The sequence below is a fragment of the Puma concolor genome, chromosome B3, assembly GCF_028749965.1.
Source record: "Puma concolor isolate L17-30 chromosome B3, mPumCon1.1.hap2, whole genome shotgun sequence".
NCBI classification, from domain to species: domain Eukaryota; kingdom Metazoa; phylum Chordata; class Mammalia; order Carnivora; family Felidae; genus Puma; species Puma concolor.
The window spans coordinates 22,455,545-22,470,517 of record NC_141672.1 but is presented as its reverse complement, the minus strand read 5'-3'; the positions used below and the strand labels follow the sequence as shown (position 1 = coordinate 22,470,517).

General features: G+C 39.8%; 1 long non-coding RNA gene across 1 annotated transcript in view; it reads left to right on the top strand.

Moving 5' to 3' along the window:
* The window catches only part of LOC147579796 (uncharacterized), a 115,051-nt gene extending 100,588 nt beyond the window's left edge, over positions 1-14,463 (top strand). The window contains exon 3 of the long non-coding RNA XR_015251824.1: positions 13,581-14,463. This is a non-coding gene — a long non-coding RNA (uncharacterized LOC147579796). The remainder of the gene's footprint in view (positions 1-13,580) is intronic.
* Positions 14,464-14,973: the final 510 nt, after the last annotated feature.

The window sequence follows — 14,973 nt, the reverse complement described above, 5'->3', positions numbered from 1 at the left end:
AGGTGCTTCTCTCTAAGCATGGCAAGATAGAAAATCATCCAGTGTCATAGATGAAGCATCCCAGTGGATGTCATTTTGGGATATTAGTAAATATCTGTGGAATCTTGAATGGACTGTTGTAATTGATGGTAATTCCTCTTTAGAGAAAAAGAAGCAATTGTCACACTTGTAATGGACCTTGGAAATAAAATTCCATACCCCCTTCCTTTAATTTTTTTTCCATTAGTGTACGAAATTTTTACATGCTCAATCCTTGACTTTTGTGAATCTTCTTAAAAGGAGACAAGAACAGCATAAATATAGGTCTGCATCCTGGAGTTTGAGGGAGAGTCCTGTTGTATGGGTGAGAGGCAGGAATTAATTTCTCCACTGAGAAAATGTGGGACATCTGATGTTATGTATTGATTTGTTCATTTGCTTATTATGCATTAGACTAGAAAATACATGAGGGTAGGGAACTTGTTTATTTTGGTTTCCACCGTATCCCAATGCCCAGAACACTGAGGGGTCCATAGAGGCTTTCCATAAATACAGAAAGAGCGAATGATGAAGGAATGAATTAAAGAAATATCTGAATCCAAAGAAGTTCAAAGAGGAATCTAGAATTGCCATATTCAAAAGAGTGAGAAATGGGGCTAGAGCTGGGGTAGGGATGGGGAATCTTAGATCAGAGAAATGATATCAGGTCTAGTGGTCCAATGCTTATAAGTAGGAATGAGGAATCACAGTAAAGAGGCTTGTTTACATGGGAGGCTGGAGTAGGGTGTTGGGATTGTGGGAGAACTGGATGGTGGAGTCACCTGGCCCCCAAAGGGCAGAACAGTTGGTTGGTGTGAATGCCAACATTATGTTTTTGGTCTTTAACATGGCCTCATCATGGAAATAATTTGCTTCATTTACTGTAAATTTTCCGGAGAATTAAAAACACCCCTCAAGTTACCCATTGCCTACATTTATTTCGGAATAATGAACCAAGCCTTACTCGCACATTTTTGGTAAAGCTCTTAGCACCTATGAACACAATTGAAAGGGGAACCATTATTTATGAAGGGCTGACCCTGTGCTAGACCTCATGTTAAGCATTTCCAATGCCATGAAAATGGCTCAGCATTTTCAACCAAACAGCCCCGGATACCATTTATAATCTCTCTGGTACTGTCCAAAGTGTCTTACCTATATTATTAATTTAATTCTCACAATAGTCCTGCACACATTAGAAATTATTAGAGGTATTTTACTGACGAGGACTCTGAGGTTTAAGTTAAAAGCCCTTGCCCGAGATCACATAGGGACAGGTGCTGAAGGTGGACTCTGAACTTTGATTTGCTTTATTTCTAAGTCCATGTTAATAAGAGCATACAACAGTTCACTGGTGGGACTGATGGAGGGAACAGAGCCCCACTGCAAAGACCCCTCTGTAACCACATGTCTTCAGCAATGCCCTGTAGCCACATTGTCTTTAGCAGGGAACCAAATCCTGCCTCTGACACGGGTCCTTCACTCTTTTGCACATTCTTTTCTGATGATCTTTAGTTGATTTTTTGCTTTTATGCCCCCCGACTTGTTAGGTTTTCTTTCCCATCCAAAGAGAAAGTAGTTTCAAGGATTTTTTTTTTTTCTGCTTAATTAGATCCAAGGCTTGGCTTGTCTGGTGGTGCTCTGCTTCTTTGGCAGACTTGCTTCTGTAGCACAAAAGCAGCTTAATGTCAGCTTGACAACTTGATGAGTCTAATGCCAATTTTTATGATGGAAAAGGAAACTTCTAGATTCAAGATTAAATAAAGCCCTTTGAGAAACGACAAAATGACCTCATGGCTACACGTGAAGTTGTAATTGGGGAGCAAAGGATACCTTAATGATTTAGCTAGTGTGCAATGAGATAGAAAAGTTAGCAGGTGGTCGCTAGGGCAGGACTGTGCTGGGTAAAGTTCAGGGGTTGTTCTTTGCCCAGCACAGCAGACACCCCTGGTGCCCTGTGTCACATCCCATTAGACCACCTTCGCTTTCATCTGTAGTTGCAACTGGTGGCTTTATGTGAGCTCAGCTTCCCTTGTGCTAACAGTGTTTGCTCTGCTTGAAGTGTAAGCCGTGTGTTTTCATTTTCTGTCCTGTTGAGCAGGAGCCCACTCAGCGTGCACAAGCACATGGGAAGTGTGTGTTTGTGTATCTGTCACTCTTGGAGGCAACCTCCAATCAGTGGGGGCCGAGAGCCAAGATAAATGTTCCAGCCACCTGTCCTTCAGGCAAGCAATTTTAGGAGACTTTCTGTATGCTTCTCAGAAGGCCCAAGTGTTCTTAAGAGCAGGGACCTCAATGACTCACCCCTACATTGGCTTCTACACCATCTATCTTTATCTCACTTTTCCCATTCTCCCATTTCTGTTTCCTTGAATTACCACCCCAATAAATTACTTATACCAAGTTCTTGCTTCAGGCTTTGAATTTGGGTTGAAACCCATATAAGATATATATATGGGCCTGAAGCAGAATTTTCAGTGCAATAAGAGGGAATCAATCTCTTAGTAATTTACTTTAACCAAACTCACATGAGATTAAAGTATAAACCACAATGACAAATATTAATTTATGCAGATGCCTATATTACCAAACGGATCAGAATACTCATATGTACTGGACAGAACACACTCTTTGCTGCTGGACAGAGTTGGTGACAGATTGGTATTCTTGCTCTTTGACCCCCCTTTTCTCTGATATCCATGCAAATAGATTCTCGACTGTTAAAACATGGCTTTCTTGGATGCGTTTAGGTTGCAGCTTTCTCTTACATATAGGAAGGGTTCAATTTGATTTTTAAAATCTGCTTATTAATCTTATTGGTTGCATTTTGAGTTTACGGTTCTCAGGGACTCACTTTACTGAACTGTCTTGTACTATTGACGACTTACCTTCCTCAACCACTTATTTTTGGTGGAGTGAGAATATACAAAAAAGAAAAATGTAGGGGAAAGCATATATGCCCACTTGAGTGCCTTTCTGTTTAAAATTCAGTATAAACACTGATACTCACAGTGGTAGCTTGGCGGCCTCCAAAATCATTTCAGTATACTCTGTGTAGGAGCTTAGAAAGATTTTTATTTCCAAACAGTTAAAATAAACATGCTTGCAACCCAAAGAATTAAGCTATGGTTATCTGAAACTCATCTGTAACTGAAAGCATATTCCCTGATAATTTTGGATAACCACATATTACTTGCGCTTCTTACATATTCGTTTTGCTGAAGAAAATTATTGCTGACATGTTCCATGTTAAGTTCCCATGTATCACTTTCTTCCATTCTGAATGCCACAGCCATGTTTTTATTTTTTTCTCCCCTAGACTATATCACGAACCTCCTAGGCAGTTTTCCTGATTATGAGATCTCTCTAATGCATCCTTTACAACAATGCCAGGGAGATCTTTCTATTATATATATCTGATTATGTCACAATCTTGCTTAAAACCTGTCCATGGTTCTGGGTAGATGCTACTTGCCAGTATTTCCAGTTCTCCTCTCCTTCCATGAATATGGGAGAAATATCTTTTCCTTTTTCTTCGAATTCAGGCATGGCCATGTGATTTGCTTTGTCCCCAAAGATGTGAGCATATTACTTTCAGGTGAAAGCTCCCACTATGGACTAAATTGTGTCCCTCTAAAATTCATATATATTGAAGTCCTAACCCCCACTGTGACTGTTTCTAGAAACATGATCTTTAGGAGATAATGAAATTTATGTATTTATTTTTTTCTTAGGAAATTTTTATTTTTTTATTATTATTATTTTTTAATATATGAAATTTATTGTCAAATTGGTTTCCATACCACACCCAGTGCTCATCCCAACAGGTGCCCTCCTCAATACCCATCACCTACCCTCCCCTCCCTCCCACCCCCCATCAACCCTCAGTTTGTTCTCAGTTTTTAAGAGTCTCTCATGCTTTGGCTCTCTCCCACTCTAACCTCTTTTTTTTTTTTTTTCCTTCCCCTCCTCCATGGGTTTCTGTTAAGTTTTTCAGGATCCACATAAGAGTGAAAACATATGGTATCTGTCTTTCTCTGTATGGCTTATTTCACTTAGCATTACACTCTCCAGTTCCATCCACGTTGCTACAAAGGGCCATATTTCATTCTTTCTCATTGCCACGTAGTACTAGGAGATAATGAAATTTAAATGAAGTCATAAGGGTGAGGACCTAATCTAATATGATTGGGGTCTTATTAAAAAAAGGAGATTTCTCCCTCTCTCTGCCATGTAAGGACACAGTAAGAAGGTGGCCATCTGCAAGTCAGAAAGAGAATTCTCATCAGATTTGACCATGCTGGCACTCTGATTTCAGATTTCTAGTCTTCAGAACTGTGAGAAAGGAAATTTCTGTTATTTAAGACACCCAGTAGTTTGTTATGGCAGCTAGGGCTGGCTAATACAACTCCCTTTTGATCTGATAAATTCTGAAGCCTTGTCTTGACATAACAGCATCACAGTGTGATAGAACTTTCATAAACTGGGTTACTGAGTATGGCTGACAGAATAATGACCGCCCCCTGCCCTCAAGATGTCCATGCCATATTCCCCAGAATCTGTGCATATGTTACCTTATTTGGCAAAAAGTACTTTGCAGATGTGATTAAGGTTATGGACCTTGAGATGTGGACCTTATCTTGGGTTATCTGGGTGGGCCCAATCTAACCATGAGTCCTTAAAGATGGAGAACTTTCTAGCTGTGGTCTGACAGATGTGACGATGGAAGAACAGTCAGATAGATGCTTTGAAGATGGAGAAAGGGTACCACAACCCAATAGATGCAGGCAGCCTCTAGAAGCTGAAAAAGGCTGGGATATAGATACTTCCCTAGAGCCTCTAGAAAGGAATGCAGCCTTATTTACATCTTGATTTTATCCTAGTCAGACCTATATCAGACTTTTGAACTATAGAACTATGAGATAATAAATTCATGCTATCTTAACCCATTGTGTTTGTGGTAATGTCACAGCAGCAATAGGAAGTGAATACATTGAGTATGGTAAATTGTATAAATGGTCACAAATTCTTCCTTTCTTGCATCCGTGTCTTTACTTGGTGACATTATAGCTTCTTCTGTCGAGAGGTAGAGACCATATTTCTCCAACCCTTAAATCTGAGTTGACCATTGTTCACCTTTCTGAATGGCAGTGATTACTGAGGTTGAATGATCTTTGTGTGTTGAGTGTATGTTTGTGGTAATGGTGGTAATGGGAAGATGGAGAAGTGGTTCATTAAGCTTAACTTTTTTTGGTTCCCAGGTATCTGGTCCAAGGGGACCTATATGTCAGCACCTGATATAAAGGCTAATGTCATCCTCCCCTCCTTGCCAGTGAAGAGAGAACTGATGGCTACTAGTTTCCTGGACCTTAAGCCCAATGCTATAATTGGCTGGAAATTTCAGTTTTCTCTCTGGGGTTGGATTTAGTGTTTTTAAGGTATTGAAGAAGAATGAACCAAATGTGTGATGAGCAGAAGAGCAGACTGTGATAGTAATGTTTTGTGCTCATCCATGTCTTATTCTCTTCTTCTGGGTATATGAAAGGATTAAATTTCTACCTCTCCATGAAAAATATGCACAGCCATGGGATTTGTTCTGACCAATAGGTTGGAAGCTGAATTGAGGTAGGTTGTATATGAGCTAAAGCATTTAATTGCTGATGTGATGCATTCCAGCATTTTCTTCTCTTAGCATGGTGCTCATGGAGGCTTGTATTGAGATGGAGGTGCCCAGTTGCTGGGCTACCATGTGGAGGATAGATGTCCTGAAGAATTACCTTTAGCTCATAGTGAACTTTGTATGAACAAGAAACTTTTTTGGATTAAACTACTGATATCTTGTTGCCTTTGTTACTGTAGTATAGAAGTCAACTTTTACTAATATATAATATAATTGGATGGTCTGGAGTTAAGTATTGTCTCTTACAATGTGATTATAAGCAAATAAATTTTTCTAGGTTTGAAGTTTTGTGTAGTACCTATTTCACGAGATTTTGAGCATTATATGAAGAAATGCATGGATAGTGTTTGGTGTACTCTCTGGTAAAAGGAATAAATGTTAGTTACTTTCATTATCAAAATTACCATCATTGCCACTCTGGAAAACAGTGTGGAGGTTCCTCAAAAAATCAAAAATAGATCTACCCTCTGACCCAGCAATAGCACTGCTAGGAATTTATCCAAGGGATACAGGAGTGCTGATGCATAGGGGCACTTGTACCCCAGTGTTTATAGCAGCACTTTCAACAATAGCCAAATTATGGAAAGAGCCTAAATGTCCATCAACTGACGAATGGATAAAGAAGTTGTGGTTTATATATACAATGGAATACTACTTGGCAATGAGAAAGAATGAAATATGGCCTTTTTTAGCAACATGGATGGAACTGGAGAGTGTTATGCTAAGTGAAATAAGTCATACAGAGAAAGACAGATACCGTATGTTTTCACTCTTATGTGGATCCTGAGAAACTTAACAGAAGACCATGGGGGAGGGGAAAGGGGGAAAAAAAAGTTACAGAGAGGGAAGGAGGCAAACCATGAGAGACTCTTAAAAACTGAGAATAAACTGAGGGTTCATTGGGGGTGGGAGGGAGGGGAAAGTGGGTGATGGGCATTGAGGAGGGCACCTGTTGGGATGAGCACTGGGTATTGTATGGAAACCAATTTGACAATAAATTTCATATTAAAAAATAAATAAATAAAACAACTGTTGGTATGGGGAAAAATTACCATCGTTATTGTTGCCATCAGCAATCATGAAAACACACTGAGATTCTGGCTAAGCAAAATTGGAAAGTGTGAAGTAAGGACCTTTTTGGAGGGGAGTTCAACATGTTCCTCAATTTGAAGTGCAGAAGTGGTCAAAATTGGTAATCTCTAATTCCAAGAATAAAGTAGAATTTAAGGAGAAACTCCTCCAACTTTAGAGGCTGTCCACATTCCTTGACTTGATGCCCCTTCCTCCATCTTTAAAGCCAACAAAAGTGGGCAAGGGCCTCATCACATCACCTAATTCTGAATGCTTCTCCTCCCTCTTTCATATTTAAGGGCACTTGAGGATACATTGGGCCAGTTTAATAATCGAGGATAATGTCTCCATCTCAAGGTCCTTGCCCTTAGTCTCTTCCACAAAGTCCTTTTTGCCATGTGAGGTCATAGAGTCACTGGTTCTGGGGACTAAGACCTGGGCACTTTGGGAAACCATTATTCTGCTACCACAATGTCTAAGATTACTTATGTCTTCTCTTTTTCTCCCTCACTCTCTCCCTCCCCTCCTTCCACCCCTCTATTTTCCTTTGATAAATTTTAGCAGGGATTTTAATTTTTTTGGTCTTTTCAGAATCTCTTTTGTGTTCTGTCTCTATTGGCATTATTATTTTGTACTTTGTTAATTTCCACCTTATCACTTTAATTTTCTCCCTTCTATTTATCTTGGGTTGTTTTGTTATCCTATTTCTGATTTGCTAAGGTTGTAGATTCAAGTCTTGAGATTTTGTTTGTTTGTTTGTTCTTTGGCTATATACTCAGAAGTGGGACTGCTGAGTCACATGTTAGTTCTATTTTCAATTTCTGAGGAACTGTCATACTGTTTTCCCCAGTGACTGTCCCAGTTTACATTCCCACCAATGCTATACAAGGATTCTCTTTTTTGTTTGTTGTTTATTTATTTTGAGAGGAGCGAGAGAGATTGAGCATGGAAGAGACGGGGGGGGGGGGGGGGTGGAGAGAGAGAATCCCAAGCAGGCTCCACATTGTCAGCACAGAGCCCAACATGGGGCTTGAACTCACAACCATGAGATCATGACCTGAAACCAAGAGTTGGACACTTAACTGACTGAAACACCCAGGTGCCCTGAGATTTTTTTTTTCCTAATTAGAGCATAAAAAGCTATAAAGATCCCTGGAATTACCACTTTAGCTGCATTTCACAGTTTTTAATTAGTCTTCACTTGTTAAGTATAATCTAATTTCAAAGAATGATTTATTCTTTAACCTGTGAGTTTTAATAAGTATATTTTTAACTTTCTATAAATATGATTTTTAATGTTAAAAAAGGAATAAAGTCCAATGGGGACTTCTAAGTAGCATATCAACAAGAGTAAAATATTACATTTTAGAACTATTAATTGTAAGAATTCGCTGTGTTCACAAATTTTTGTAGCATCCTTAGATATATTATTTTTACCATTCCATGTCTCTTTTAAGTTGCAGTAAGAGTCCTTAAAGTGCCCAGATCCATGGATCACTTTAAGAAGGAGGAGTGGTGGGAGTGCCTGGGTGGCTCAGTCAGTTAAGTGTCCAACTCTTAATTTCAACTCAGGTCATGTTCTCACAGTTTGTGAGTTTGACCCCACATCAGGCTCTGAGCTGACAGCCTGGAGCCTGCTTGGGATTCTTTCTTTCTCCCTCTCTCTCTGCCCCTCCCCTGATTGTGCTTTCTCTAAATGAATGAATGAATGAATGAATGAATGAATGAATAAATAAATAAATAAATAAATAAATATTTTTTTTTTAAAAAGGAGGAGTGGTGCTAGAGAGGCTGTGTCCTACTCTTTGACCAACTCTGAGATCAGGGGAAGGGAAAAACCGTAAATGGATAAATTTGGGAAGGCAGGATAAGGAATAATAAGCAGGTTGCGTCCCAGGGCTCTGTGGAAAGAAGAAGTAGAGAGTACTGGAACATGAGCTGGGCTCTGGATATTCCTTGGACTTACACTGTAAAAAGCCAATGTATGCCCCCAAAGGGCACACTGGCAGAATGGAAAAGAAAGGGCTCTGAGCCCACCAGACAGAGAGGAGACAGAAAAATCACAAGTGGATGTGATGACTACAAACAACAGAGGTCTGGGGCTTTCTGGGTTTGGATTAAACAGCCTAATGCTGCCAAGAACTCTCAAAGGACATTAGTGAATTGCAGCATTGAAAAATAATTGCTCTAATGATGACCCTGAGTCATGTGGAGAAGAAAGTTATGTTTTGAATATGCTTTGTGATGACGTAAGCCTATATATAAAATATATTTTATGAAAGATTTCAGTTAAACTAGTTAAAGCAAAAATAAAACAAAATCTCGGTGGGTTTACAGCAGAGACTTTCATTTACCTGGAATACTCATTTATCTGATTTGTGTCCAATAAATAAAAATACATAGATGGTGGGGATGGAGGGCAAAATCTGAGCTAAATAGAGTCACACCCACTTGGTTATATATACATTGCTTGTGGCTGCAAGACAGAGTACAAAATAGGTGAGTGGTAGCAACCAAGACTACATGGTCTGCTAGCCTGAAATATTTACTATCTGGCCTTTTACAGAAGGAGTTTGCTGATTCCTGCCTCAGATCATTGTTATGCATGTCCAAAGGGCCGGCTACTTTGCTCCAAATATGCCAAAGGTTGACTTTTGGCCCACTTCTCTGGAGCCCACATAGTAAAAGGCATCACAGCATCTTCCAAAGCGGACGCTCATGAGAAGCTACCCTGTGGATACGGGGAGAGGAGAGCACATGACTGGTTGGCACACTTTGCAGGTTCAGCAGTGGTCGGTGGCCAGACACTCCACTTCCAGGACGTGTGAGGGTGTATACGTAGGGAATTACCTGAGGGCTGAGTGCTATGACAAATTCTTATGACTGCTAAGCTTGCTAGTATTCATTTGCAAAAAATGGTCCACATCTCATTTTAGAGTTAAATACTCCTCTGCGGTTTCACCTTTGTGTCTGAGTGACACTCTACTGCTTAAGTTGACTTCTTCAGTCCATTGTGATTCCTAAAGGAAGTGGTGCACAAGGCCCCTCTTCTGTCCTAAGGGGTTCCACTTTCCTGAGGTGAGTGAAATACATATTTCAAAGGAAATGGACCTAAGCAAAAAGCAATAATAATGATGACAGTTGCACACAAGAGCTGCTTCTGGCAAACACTTAACAGCTGGAGAAGCTGGGGACCTCTGACCTTATCCAATCATTATCTCCTGGAAGTTTGTCGCACAGGGAGAGTATAGAAATGCAAAGAAAATTGGTTATACATACGCACATAAAACAAACCCCACAACTAAGAAAAAAAAATAGCTCCCAATACCAAACAGCTTTTCATTGTAGACACTAATTTTTGCCTTGAGTCTTCTTGCATTGTGAAAGATCAATATAATACTTTATAGGAAAGCAAAACACTTTTCTTAACCTTTGGTAGGTGCGTAATTAGGAATATAATATGAAAGATGGCCTCATACTCTGTTCACAGAGGTCTTACCTTTTAAGATCAGGGAGGGTTTGGAAACACAAGAGGCAAAGTCAGAGATGCTAATTAGAAATGCAGCGACCACTTTTACTGACATGCTGAGAACAGCTACGCTTTCCAGAAATTATTCAAGCTAGAGGGAGTGATCTCATTTTGTCTGGTTCTGAGAGCTTTCTAATTTGAGGAAGAAAATAACAGTGGTAGAGGCAACCAATGTATAATATTGAAGATGAAATCAGCCCGTGGTCTTAGCAAGAGGAAAAGGAATACTCTCTGTTTCTCTGCCTATGGTAATGTTTCTCAAGCTCCTGTTTGAGGGATCTGGAGATTTGTTTCAAAGGTGCCTGCCAGGCTTTGGTACCTCTTCTCTCTACTGTTTTTTTGTACCACTCTTTGGGTTAACAATGTCATTAAATTTTAAAATCACCCATTAATGTAAAAATCCACTGTTATATACATGGAGGAGAATTATATGAACATAGTTTCTTTCACTTTTTGTCAGTAACCTGTATTGCTTTTTCCCTATGTTTCCCCAATGCCTGGCGTGGACTCTGCTATGTTGCAGGAAGTGGATACATATTTGGTGAATAAATGAATGAATTTCTCCATTCAACATAGTTTGTCACAATAGTCAATTAAAAAAAAAATCTGAGATTTTGCATCGTATTTTTTTTTCTTTTTTTGCCCTCACTGTTACACTGTTGATGTTAATCAGAGACTTTCTATTCAGTGATTTTTGTCTCTGGGGAATAAAAGTTCTGTTTAGAATGTCCATCTTGGTATGGGTTGAATCTGGTGCCATCTTAAGTATAATCGTCTAAAAGTTCCCAGAGCTCCCATTCACAGAGATTAAATATGATCTCGTTACCAAACATGCCTCCTTATGACCCAGGACTGAAGTCTTCCTTCTCTTCTTACAGCAATTTTTGTACTTTAGGGTTTTCACTCATTCCTTTATTCATTCAAAGACATTTGTTACTAACTAAAAATAGTTTAGAATTTTTCTAATTTTTAAAAAGTGTTTGTTTTTGAGAGAGAAAGAGACACACACACACAGAGCATGAGCAGGAGAGAGGGGTGGGCAGAGGACAGAGAGAGAGAGAGAGACAGAATGTGAAGCAGACTCCAGGCTCTGAGCTGTCAGCACAGAGCCCGATGCAGGGCTCGAACCCACAGACCATGAGATAATGACCTGAGCCAAAGTCAGACGCTTAACTGACTGAGCCACCCAGGTGCCCCAAAGTCTTTCTAATTTTTTATTGATTTTTTTTTTTCTTTAAGTAGGCTTCACACCCAGTGTGGAGCCCATCATGAGGAGGCTTGGACTCACGAACTGTGAGATCAAGACCTGAGCTGAGATCAAGAATCAGATGCTTAATCAACTGAGCTACCCAGGCACCCCTTCCTTGATTGATTAAAAAAATTTTTTTTAATGTTTATTATTTTGAGAGAGAGAGAGAGACACAGAGTGCAAGTGGGGGAGGGGCAGAGAGAGAAAGAGAGAGAGAGACACAGAATCCAAAGCAGGCTCCAGGTTCTGAGCTGTCAGCATAGAGCCTGGTGCAGGGCTTGAACCCACAAACTGTGAGATCATGATGTGAGCAGAAGTCAGACGCTTAACCAACTGAGCCACACAGGCACCCCCACCTTGATTGATTTCTTGAAGGAGATTTTAATGCTGCCATTTATCATTCTTGTGACATTGGGCAAATTATTATACCTGGCCTCAGTTTCCCTACCTGCAAATGGGGGTGGCAATTGAATTTTTCTTATAGGATTGCTGTGAAGATTAAGTATTTTAACCTGTCCAATGGCAACTGGTTAATACATGTTAACAATTCAATACTACTACTAATACTACTACTACTAATAAATGCTATGATTCAAATTTTTGAGGACAGAGACAGGCCCATGTTTCATTCCAGGTGGCACAATGTTCAATCAATATTTGTTGCAACAAGAGGTTTCAATATAGTGTACAAAGTAACTCTGGGGCTGGTATTTCTCTGTAGCATTATCAAAACAAGCTGCCCTGGCTGATAGAGGGACCTAAGTCTTTGATTCAAGTGGCTTAACCTTTACATTCCTTTCTTATAGCCTCCAGCTCAAACACTTAGCTTCCCACCTGGCATTGTCTCTTAGAGGATGAGTTGGTTTAGACTGACCACTGGCTCCTAATCTTGGAGAAAGTTTTTTTGTAGATCTCTGACCTTATGAGCCAACTATATAGAATCCCTGCTAAGCAAAGGAAGAATTGCATAAACAGGAACGAAAAGAAGCAGGTGTCCTTGGGCTTATTGCTAGGCTTTGGAAGTGGATAATAAACAAGAGGCTTCTAAGGGTGTGGTGAAGGATCTCGTTATTAAGACCACTGCGCTCTTTCCTAAATGATTTTGAGCATATTTGTAAATTTAAATAAAACACACTATCTCCTTCTAAATTGCCTTCCTAGTGCTATAATAATATGAATGCAAATGGCAGTTTTGCACACTGGGTCCGATATTTTCATAGTCTAAGTTTAAGAAGAGATTCTCTCTTTCTGACATGTAATATATTGTTTATTGGTTAAAATTCAGTGTCCTTATTAAGAAAATGTAAGATACGATCAAGACTCTGATAGGCACACTCTCTATGAAAGTTAGCATATTTTAGAAGCTCCAGGCAGTGGGAAATGAGGCTGGAGATGTAGAGAGTGATTGGATTCTAGAATACCCTGCATGTCTTAAACAGGGATGAGACTTTATCTTTTAGGTAATGGGGAGCTTCTGACAGGTTTTAATCAGAGGATTAAGTCATATTTATGTTTGAGGAAGGCCACTCTTGCCATAGGTGTGTGTGTGTGTGTGTGTGTGATGGTAGACAGGTCAGAAATTAGTTCAGAGACTAATTCCAGGTGAAAGATGGTGAGAGGTGGATGGAGACAGCAAAGGTGGAGATGCAGAGGGACACAGGTTTGAAGAAGGTAGGTTTCAGTGACTGGTGTGATTGGTTCTTGACGGTTGGGTGTATTTTGTGAAGAAAGAGGAGGCTTGGGCTGAGTGGAAGATGTTGGGTTCCTAAAATCTCTTGCACTGAAGTAGGAAATGCAGGTGGATGAGGTGGTTTCATGGTTTTGGTTGTCAGCTATAAATTGATGACTCTCAAACCCATACTTCCACTCCATGTCTTTATTTCTGTGTTCAAGACCCATGCACTCAGCTCTTTATTGAACCCATCCAGCCCATAGGCACCTGAAACTCAGCATGTCCCCGAACCAACATGGTGACTTGCTTTGCTTTCTGAGTCCCTTCCTCATTCTCTCTCTCTCTTTTATTTTTTAAGTAGGCTTCACACCCAGTGCAGAGCCCAATGTGGGACTTGAACTCATGACCCTGAGATCAAGACCTGACCTGAGATCAAGAGTCTGATGCTTAATTGACTGAGCCACCCAGGTGCCCTAACTCTCCCCATTCATAATTGGTGAGTAACACCATCTACCCTGTTGTTGCCCATGCCAAACGTTTGGGAATTATTCTTGATTCATCTCCCTGTATGATTGACATCTAGTTATTCCCCAATTCTGTCAATTTGATGTATTTTATATCTTTTTAGTCTATCCATTATTTTAAGCTCTACTTGCAATAACAGGAAGTGGAAGATGCTTGAAGGAGTTGCCAGGACAGGGGCAGTATCAGAATTTAACAATTCAGAGACAATCTGCCCCACATCGAGCTCTGTACTGATAGCACAGAGCCTGCTTGGAATTCTCTCTCTCTCTCTCTCTCTCTCTCTCTCTCTCTGCCACTCCCCAACACTCACTCTCTCTGTATTTCAAAATAAATAAACATTAACAAAAAAGAATTCAGACACATTTCAGTTCCAAATGATGAAAAGGATATCATATGCAGTGGCTGGAGATTAATGGATGCCTTAGTCTGTTTATTTATTTTTTTAATTTTTTTTTAACGTTTATTTATTTTTGAGACAGAGAGAGACAGAGCATGAACGAGGGAGGGTCAGATAGAGGGAGACACAGAATCTGAAACAGGCTCCAGGCTCTGAGGTGTCAGCACAGAGCCCGACGCAGGGCTCGAACTCACGGACCGTGAGATCATGACCTGAGCCGAAGTTGGCCGCTTAACCGACTGAGCCACCCAGGTGTCCCTGCCTTAGTCTGTTTAGACTGCTATAGCAAAATAAAGGGTGGGGTTGAATAAAAAACAGACATTTACCTGTTTTTTAGAAATTAGAAAGTCTAAGACCAAGGTGCTGACAGATTCTACATCTGATCAGAGCCAGTTTCCTGGTTCATAGATGATGGCTGCTTTCTATGTCCTCATGTGGCAGAAAGGGTGAGGGAGCTTCTATGGTCTCATTTGTAAGAGTGCTAATCCCATTTAAGAGAGCTCAACCCTCATCACCTCCCAAGGACCCTTTTGTTGTGTTTTTTCTTTTTTCTTTTTTTTTCTTTTCTTTTCTTCTTTTTTTCTCTTCTTTTCTAGTTTTTCTTCTCTTTTCGTATCTTTTCTTTTCTTCCTTCCCTTTTTTTTTTTTTTTTTTTTTTTGGATGGGAGTTCCAGAAGGAGAGGATTTAATTCAACTGCAAAGAATCAGTTTTGGAAAAGGTTATTATTGATAATTTTACAAAATTAAAGAATGGAATGAATTTTCAGATTAAAAGCTCATGGTAATCTTTGAGTAGTATAAATAAAAGTAAATTCACAATAGGGAAAGCCTC